Source organism: Patella vulgata, chromosome 5 (assembly GCF_932274485.2).
Source record: "Patella vulgata chromosome 5, xgPatVulg1.2, whole genome shotgun sequence".
Classification (NCBI taxonomy): domain Eukaryota; kingdom Metazoa; phylum Mollusca; class Gastropoda; family Patellidae; genus Patella; species Patella vulgata.
In genome coordinates this window covers 6,182,450-6,189,797 of record NC_065883.2, presented here as the reverse complement: position 1 = coordinate 6,189,797, position 7,348 = coordinate 6,182,450, and the positions used below count along the sequence as shown (strand labels likewise).

Below are 7,348 nucleotides of genomic sequence, written 5' to 3'. Positions count from 1 at the left end.
TGTTAGTCCCGAAATGACCTAGTTTGTGTCGGGTGGACATTAAACTGTCCATCTCCCTCTCTCTCTCTCTCTCTCTCAAAAAATGTAAAACATTTACCACTATATAAAACTGCTGTAGTTGTATCAAACCCTCTCTCGGATATAAATTACCAAAAGAGTGCTTACAAGCGTATGCTTTACCTTCATACATAATTTAATGTTCTCATATTTTTTCTATTAGTGGGAAGCCACAAAGGGTCAGTGTGTAAGATGTTTACTCGCTAACCTGGATGTTCGGTGTTCGATCCCTGCGTTGGCCGAGAAAGTTCATCAGGATGTTCCAGCGTGATCTCCCTGTGTCCGTGAGTTAGGGATCTTTTATGTGCCAATGTATACACGGGACCTCAGTTTTTTGTCCCATCCGAATGACTAGACAGCTGTTCTGCCAGGCTTTCCTTCTGGCACCACTGACAAGGGAAAACCATGGCAGAAAATCCTGATGAACTTTCTCAAATCAATGCAGGGATCGAACATGTGACCTCCAAGCAAGCGAGCCAGCGTCTTACCCACTTAGCCACCGTGGCTCCCCAATTTGTAATGCAATGTCGTAATTTAAGGAACTATAAACTTTTACTTCAATACATTGAGGATTGCTGGTGGACGGTGCGGGGTGGGGGCAGGTGCGGCAGGGGTAGAGGGTGGCAGGTGGGGTAGGGTGTTGGGGCAGGAGCCACCCGTTAACGACTATAATTAGGCAAAATACTTTTTAAAAGCGTGTTATGTCCTTATACAATACATTTTTTATAAATATTGGCGAGGCGTTTTGAAGTTAGGAATAAAATTTAATGTTTATTTTCTAATTCAATACAATTCGTGTTATGAGGAAAACCAATTTGTTCAGTATATTTAGTTATCATCGGCCAGGGATTCAGCCATTGCAGTGAATTCTTCAATATTTAACAGGTTGTCATCTGTAATATAAAAATTAATTGTGATCTAAAGAAAATTACAGTCAATGATTACAAATGAAATGAGGTCTTACTGTTGTGCTCCAACTGGGCTAATGAAGACAGACATACGCCATACAGTGTGCTATAAGGGAATGAGGGAATTTTTGCCCGGCCCACGCCACTACGTACTACTCTTATTTCAAATCCAAACTGTCAAAGGGTCTTTTACGGGCATGCCAATATGTACATGGAACCTGTTTTTTCATCTCACCCGAATGACTAGATATTGTTCTTTGCCAGGTCTTCTTTCCTATACTACTGCCAAGGGGGAACCATGCTGGAATATTACAAGGAACTTTCTCGGACCCTTATTTACTGGGCCACTGTGACTCCCTTAATGATTAGAACTCAGTATTAGAAATACATGACATGATTAGAACTCGGTATTAGAGATACATGACATGATTAGAACTCAGTATTAGAGATACACAACATGATTAGAACTCAGTATTAGAGATACACAACATGATTAGAACTCAATAGCCAGCGTCTTATTTAATGGGCCACCATGACTCCCTCAGTGATTAGAACTTAGTATTAGAGATACACAACATGATTAGAACTCAGTATTAGAGATACACGACATGATTAGAATTCAGTATTAGAGATACATGACATGATTAGAACTCGGTATTAGAGACACACAAAATGTTTAGAACTCGATATTAGGAACACATAACATGAGTAGAACTCAGTATTAGAGATACATGACTTGATTAGAACTTGGTATTAGAGACAGACAACATCATTAGAACTCAGTATTAGAGATACACAACTTGATTAGAACTCAGTATTAGAGATACACAACTTGATTAGAACTCAGTATTAGAGATACACGACATCATTAGAACTCAGTATTAGAGAAACACAACATCATTAGAATTCAGTTTTAGAGATTTACGACAGTGTACTATGAGGGAAACTTTGCAAGCCAGCTTCGTAGCCACTTAGCCACCGTGATTTCAGTTCAGTTTGCAGCACAACCAATAAGGGTTTTTTTTGTGAGCAAAGTGGTCGATTTGGTTGATATGATTGAATGAGATCCTGAGGTAAGAAGGAGAAAGATTATGTTGACACATACAAATCAGTGTTAGAATCTGGAAAGTTATCCAGGCTTCTATGGGTAACCAATGTAGTGATTTTAAGATGGAAGTCATGTGGGAATACTTTTGTGGACCTATAGTACTAATAAACTTACTGTTAGTATCAAATACAGCAAATAGTTCCGTAACTGTTTCAAGATACAGTGTTGAGACTGCTGCAACCGCTTCTGGTGATAGTTGCGGATCATCTATTTGGTCAGTAAATGATGCATCTCGTTTACCAAACGGTATTTTAACTGGTTTATTCAACCAGTCACCAGTTCTTCTCCACCATCCTGTCTCTCCTTGTTCACTAAACAGTACAACAGCTAAACTAAAAATCAATAGACACTTCATTCTATAAACGGTTCAAGTTAATAAACACTTCATTCTATAAATATAAATGGTTCAAGTTAATGGGGGGATGGCTGAAATGGTTAGCACGTGCGTGCTGTATCATAAGGTCTGTCATTGAGTCTACTGGCGTGGTTTCGAATCCCCGGTTGTGACAAGGAGTAGGGTCGCCTGTCCAACCTCGTGGGTTTTCTCCGGGTCCTCCGGTTTCCTCCCACTGCTAAAGACCCCTACGTGCAAGCGAATTATTGAAATAAAATTGAACCATGTGTTAGTCCCGAAATGACCCAGTTTGTGTCTAGGACGTTAAACCCCATTTCTCTCTCTCTCAAGTTAATAGACAGATCAACCTATCACTTCCCCCCCCCACACACACACACACACACACACACAAAAAGAAAATAAAGAAATAAAATTTTTTAAAAAAAACTTAAAAGAAACTGATTTTCTGTATAAAACACCTAAATATACAGATAAACACTCGCCCTAATATTATTTGGTATTTTTAATTATAGATGTGCTCAGACATTTTGTTTTTCGTGTATATATTTTATAACACATGACAATTATACAGTATACAAAGTAACTTGTCATTCATTTACTAAATTCCGCTTATACAATTGATATATATTGGAAGGAAATCCAAAAGACAAAGAACATAATCCTCAGTGGTACCGGTATAATAAAGGCACAAAGATGCTTGGGATGGAACAGCAGGACTTTAAACCCCCATTTCATTTAAAAGGCAGCGAGGGTGTCGGGTGGCAGATCAGTTAACGAGAGGTTTTGTCATTGAATCAAGAGAGAGAAAGAGAAATGGGGTTTAACGCCCACTCGACACAAACTAGGTCATTTCGGGACTAACACATGGTTCAATTTTATTTTGATAATTCGCTTGCGCGTAGGGGTCTTTAGCAGTGGGAGGAAACCGGAGGAAACCCATGAGGTTGGACAGGCGACCCTACTCCTTGTCACGTACAACCGGGGAATCGAAACCCTGCCAGTTGACTCAATGACAGACTGTATGATACAGCGCGCGTGTGCTAACCAATAGGCCATCAAACCCCCCTGTCATTGAATCAAGTGGCATGGTTTCGATTTAACCATATGGTAGTACCAAAATGATCCTCCCTCTCTCTCTCTCTCTCTCTCTCTCTCTCTCTCTCTTCCCCCTCCCCCCTCCCCCCCCTATTCTATGTTTAATAAATTCATAGTTGATGTATTGTCACAAGCAATTCGTAGAAGAAGAGATCCAATGACGTCAATGTCCTGACGGAAAAAAATCTTCGGAAATAAGTTTTAAAAAACTTTCTGGTCTTACCTGTATTGTGTGTAAAGTATAAATACCCAAATAAATCACACACAAACCTTTATATTGTCTTTCACCACGTATTTAATTTATATTTTAAAAGGAAACGTGAAATTGTCAGTCTACTAATTGATATAACAGTTTTCAGATACTAATGTTCACTTTATATCCGATGACGTCACTATTACCAAAATAACAGTAGTTTTAGTACAAACGTGGATATGTTTTGTTTGAAGAGACAAGGTTTCTAATTGGATATAGCAGCTTGCAGATATTAATGTTCCATTTGCAGTCCGATGACATCAGAATCACCACGGTGATATATATGTATTATAACTGTGGCATGGGCGTTTGGGTGGGCGAATGGTTAAATGCGTGTTGGATCAAAAGATGCGTCATTGAGTCAGTTGGCATGGATTTTATTCCACCGCTTTATAACAGTCGCCTATCTAACCTTTTTCGTGGGTTTTCCCTGCATCTTCCGGTTTTTTCCCACTGCTACAGACCCCTGTGCGCAAGCATATTTTATGAAACAGACACATGATCTTAACACTGCCAATGACATGCGTATATTTAATTATTATACGCTGATATTTTAGTGTGGGCGTATTATGTCATCCTATCAATCTTTCTATCAGCAATGACATGCGTATATTTAATTATTATGCGCGATATTTTAGTGTGGGCGCATTATGTCGTCATCCTATCAATCTTTCCATCAGCAATTGGGCTTGTGAACACGATGGAGGCTTTTTAATGGATTCTTTTCAAATCCTGTGTGAAGCATTGCAATCTGATTGTCATACAGATCTATATTTCGTTTCGTTTTTTTAAGTTTTTGATGGCCTACACTACCTGAAGATCTGACCGGTTGTAGCGATAGGTTGCGTCAGAGGTCATATGACCGGCTTTTGACCCTATGACTTCAGACATTTGATTAATTTATCAGCATTAATGTTACTTGTGGATTACCCACATTTCCATTCAAAACAAGCCTAAAGCTCGCCGTAACAGACTGCTTCATTGGCTAATAGCTCACATCATTCAGAACACGTCAATGATAACAACTCTTCCAGATCCTAGTGTAGTAAAGACAAGTAAAACGAAATTTTGAACTATAAAAATGAAAAATAGTTTAGAGGTGTAAATTCTCTCTTCGGATATATCAGACTTCGAATGATTCTTCAATTCTTTAATATACCGGAAAATAAATATACATATATCGTCATACAGTACTGACAGGTCAGTTACTGCACTTAGTGACTGCATTCAATGTACAAATTTTGTAATATTTAAGGAAAATCAGATAAAAAGATAAAAGTAAATGTAATTAAAACTGACATGTCGATAGATGAACAATGCACAAAAGATTAAACAATATAATAAATCAACAAAAACAATAGATGGGATTAATGTCGTTACCAATGACGGCATGAAAAGTGGTGACAGGTTAACGACTTGCTAGGAAGTTGACCTTAAAGTGGTTAATTTAAGAAGCATTAATTATATTAGCGATAGCAGATTATCACACCATTATAATAGGATCTTTGTTTTAATCAGGGGGGGGTTGGATGGCTGAATGGTTAGCGTGCGCTTGCTGTACCATAAAGTCTGTCATTGAGTCGACTGGCGTGGTTTCGAATCCCCGGTTGTACGTGACAAGGAGTAGGGTCGCCTGTCCAACCTCGTGGGTTTTCTCCGGGTCCTCCGGTTTCCTCCCACTGCTAAAGACCCCTACGCGCAAGCGAATTATTGAAATAAAATTAAACCATATGTTAGTCCCGAAATGACCTAGTTTGTGTCGAGTGGACGTTAAACCCCATTTCTCTCTCTCTCTCTCTCTCTCTCTCTCTCTCTCTCTCTCTCTCTCTTCGACAAGGATAATTTCATCTTTATCAAGTAAATGAGACTCTATAAAGTTGACTCAATGACCGACTTTATGATACAGCGCTCACATGCTAACCAATCGGCCATCCAACCCCCCACCCTCGGTGGAAGCGGACGTTAAACACTAATAGAAGACGAAGAAGACAAATAAGTACCAGTAATTTCACCGTAACCCGGGTATCATTTAATCTTGTGTATCTAGAACTAATTTCATTACTTTCGTTTAATATCAAATCTTAGTTTAAAAAATCACAAAAATCATTTAAAATCACCCAAAATCATCTAATTTGTACTTGTGTCCAGTTTAAAGCGGACCATTCAATTTTGATAATGAGTGCCCAATTTACAAGTATTTAATTTCTTGACCACTGTTTAAAATAAACAACCCAATTGATTATTGATGTATAATGATTAAATACTTGTAAATTGGACACTCATTATCAAAACTAATCAGTCAGCTTTAAACTGGACACAAGTACAAATTAGATGATTTTGAAATTAAACGAATGTAAAAGAAATTAGTGCAAAATACATAAGATTAAAGTAGCTAAGTCTCTAACTCAATATCAACCAAAGCCCTTGACATTGAAAACACAAATTATTTGTCAATTTAAATCAACATTGATGTTTTAATCTTACCGGGAAAAGATGGGCTTCTGATATCCAATATTTAAGACAAAATAAACATTTTACCATTGGTACACGAATTGTGTATCATAATATGCGTTTCAGTGCCATTTGTAACAAGGGATTTGAAGAACGAGGCTAGACATATTCCACAAGTCAAGTCAAACGGTGATGTCATTTTCTTATCTGGAGAGCATGTGCAATAAATACTATAAGTGTAGACTGGAATATCCAGATGCTAGAGATTGTCATTTGATTGAGACTTCTGGTGTATTTCGCCGAACTGATTAGAAATTAAGAGTAAAAACAGAAACCATTGAATGTAAATCAGTTTATATACATTCATATTACATTATTATATGCGTTGCGACCCATTTGTGTCAATTTCTAGGTCCCAGATATAAGAGATTTAGCTCCTTTAAATAATACCTGAGTTACAGTGTGTGTATCCATAGTAATTGTACCTTGTGTTAATGAATAAATGCCTAACAAAGAATGAATCCATTTGTCCTTGAACAAAAAAAAAATCTAATGCACTCGTTAAACTGTCTTGATTTGCACCGAGAAATGCACGGAGAAAAAGTTTCTGTATTTTAATAGAACATGGTTGTCGTTTGAACTAATTACTCGTTTGATAATACGCGCTTAATATTCTAAACCTTAATCGTCTCCCCTCTTCTTACTCTTCAGTACGACTCCAAATGTCATTTTGGCGTCTCTGAGTGCTAGGGATAGGTTTTGGACAAACCTTTAACAAAAAAATACCAAACAAGACAGTGACTTTTTATCACCTTTTTATGCTCTTCATTTGAGACAAGTTTTAGCCTAATTCAAGGTTGAACTTTTGGTCGTTTACTCGCTGTGTGTTGTGGAGTGGGACACCTCTGTATCCTACTCAAATGTGCGTTTGAAGTAAACCGCTTCGAAAGAATGACGACCAGTTTGCCATGCTGATAATGTTTACACTCCGGGAGTGAAATGTGTAATTTGTTGGGAAGAGAAAATTGTTTAAGTCAATAAAATCGTCCGTTGGAGAAATAGTAGATATTTTAAGACATACTTCCGTCAACGTTTCTGAATAGTTTCAAGGACTTTTGAGG

The 7,348-nt window shown here is 37.8% G+C and overlaps 1 long non-coding RNA gene across 1 annotated transcript; it reads right to left on the bottom strand.

Annotated features, from left to right (window-relative positions):
* Positions 1-815: 815 nt before the first annotated feature.
* On the bottom strand, positions 816-6,956 carry LOC126822163 (uncharacterized). Its single transcript, XR_007680697.1, has 3 exons — positions 6,713-6,956; positions 2,188-2,405; positions 816-950 (listed from the first exon to the last, which is right to left on the bottom strand). It is a non-coding gene; the product is annotated as an uncharacterized LOC126822163 (long non-coding RNA).
* Between the last annotated feature and the right edge of the window lie 392 nt (positions 6,957-7,348).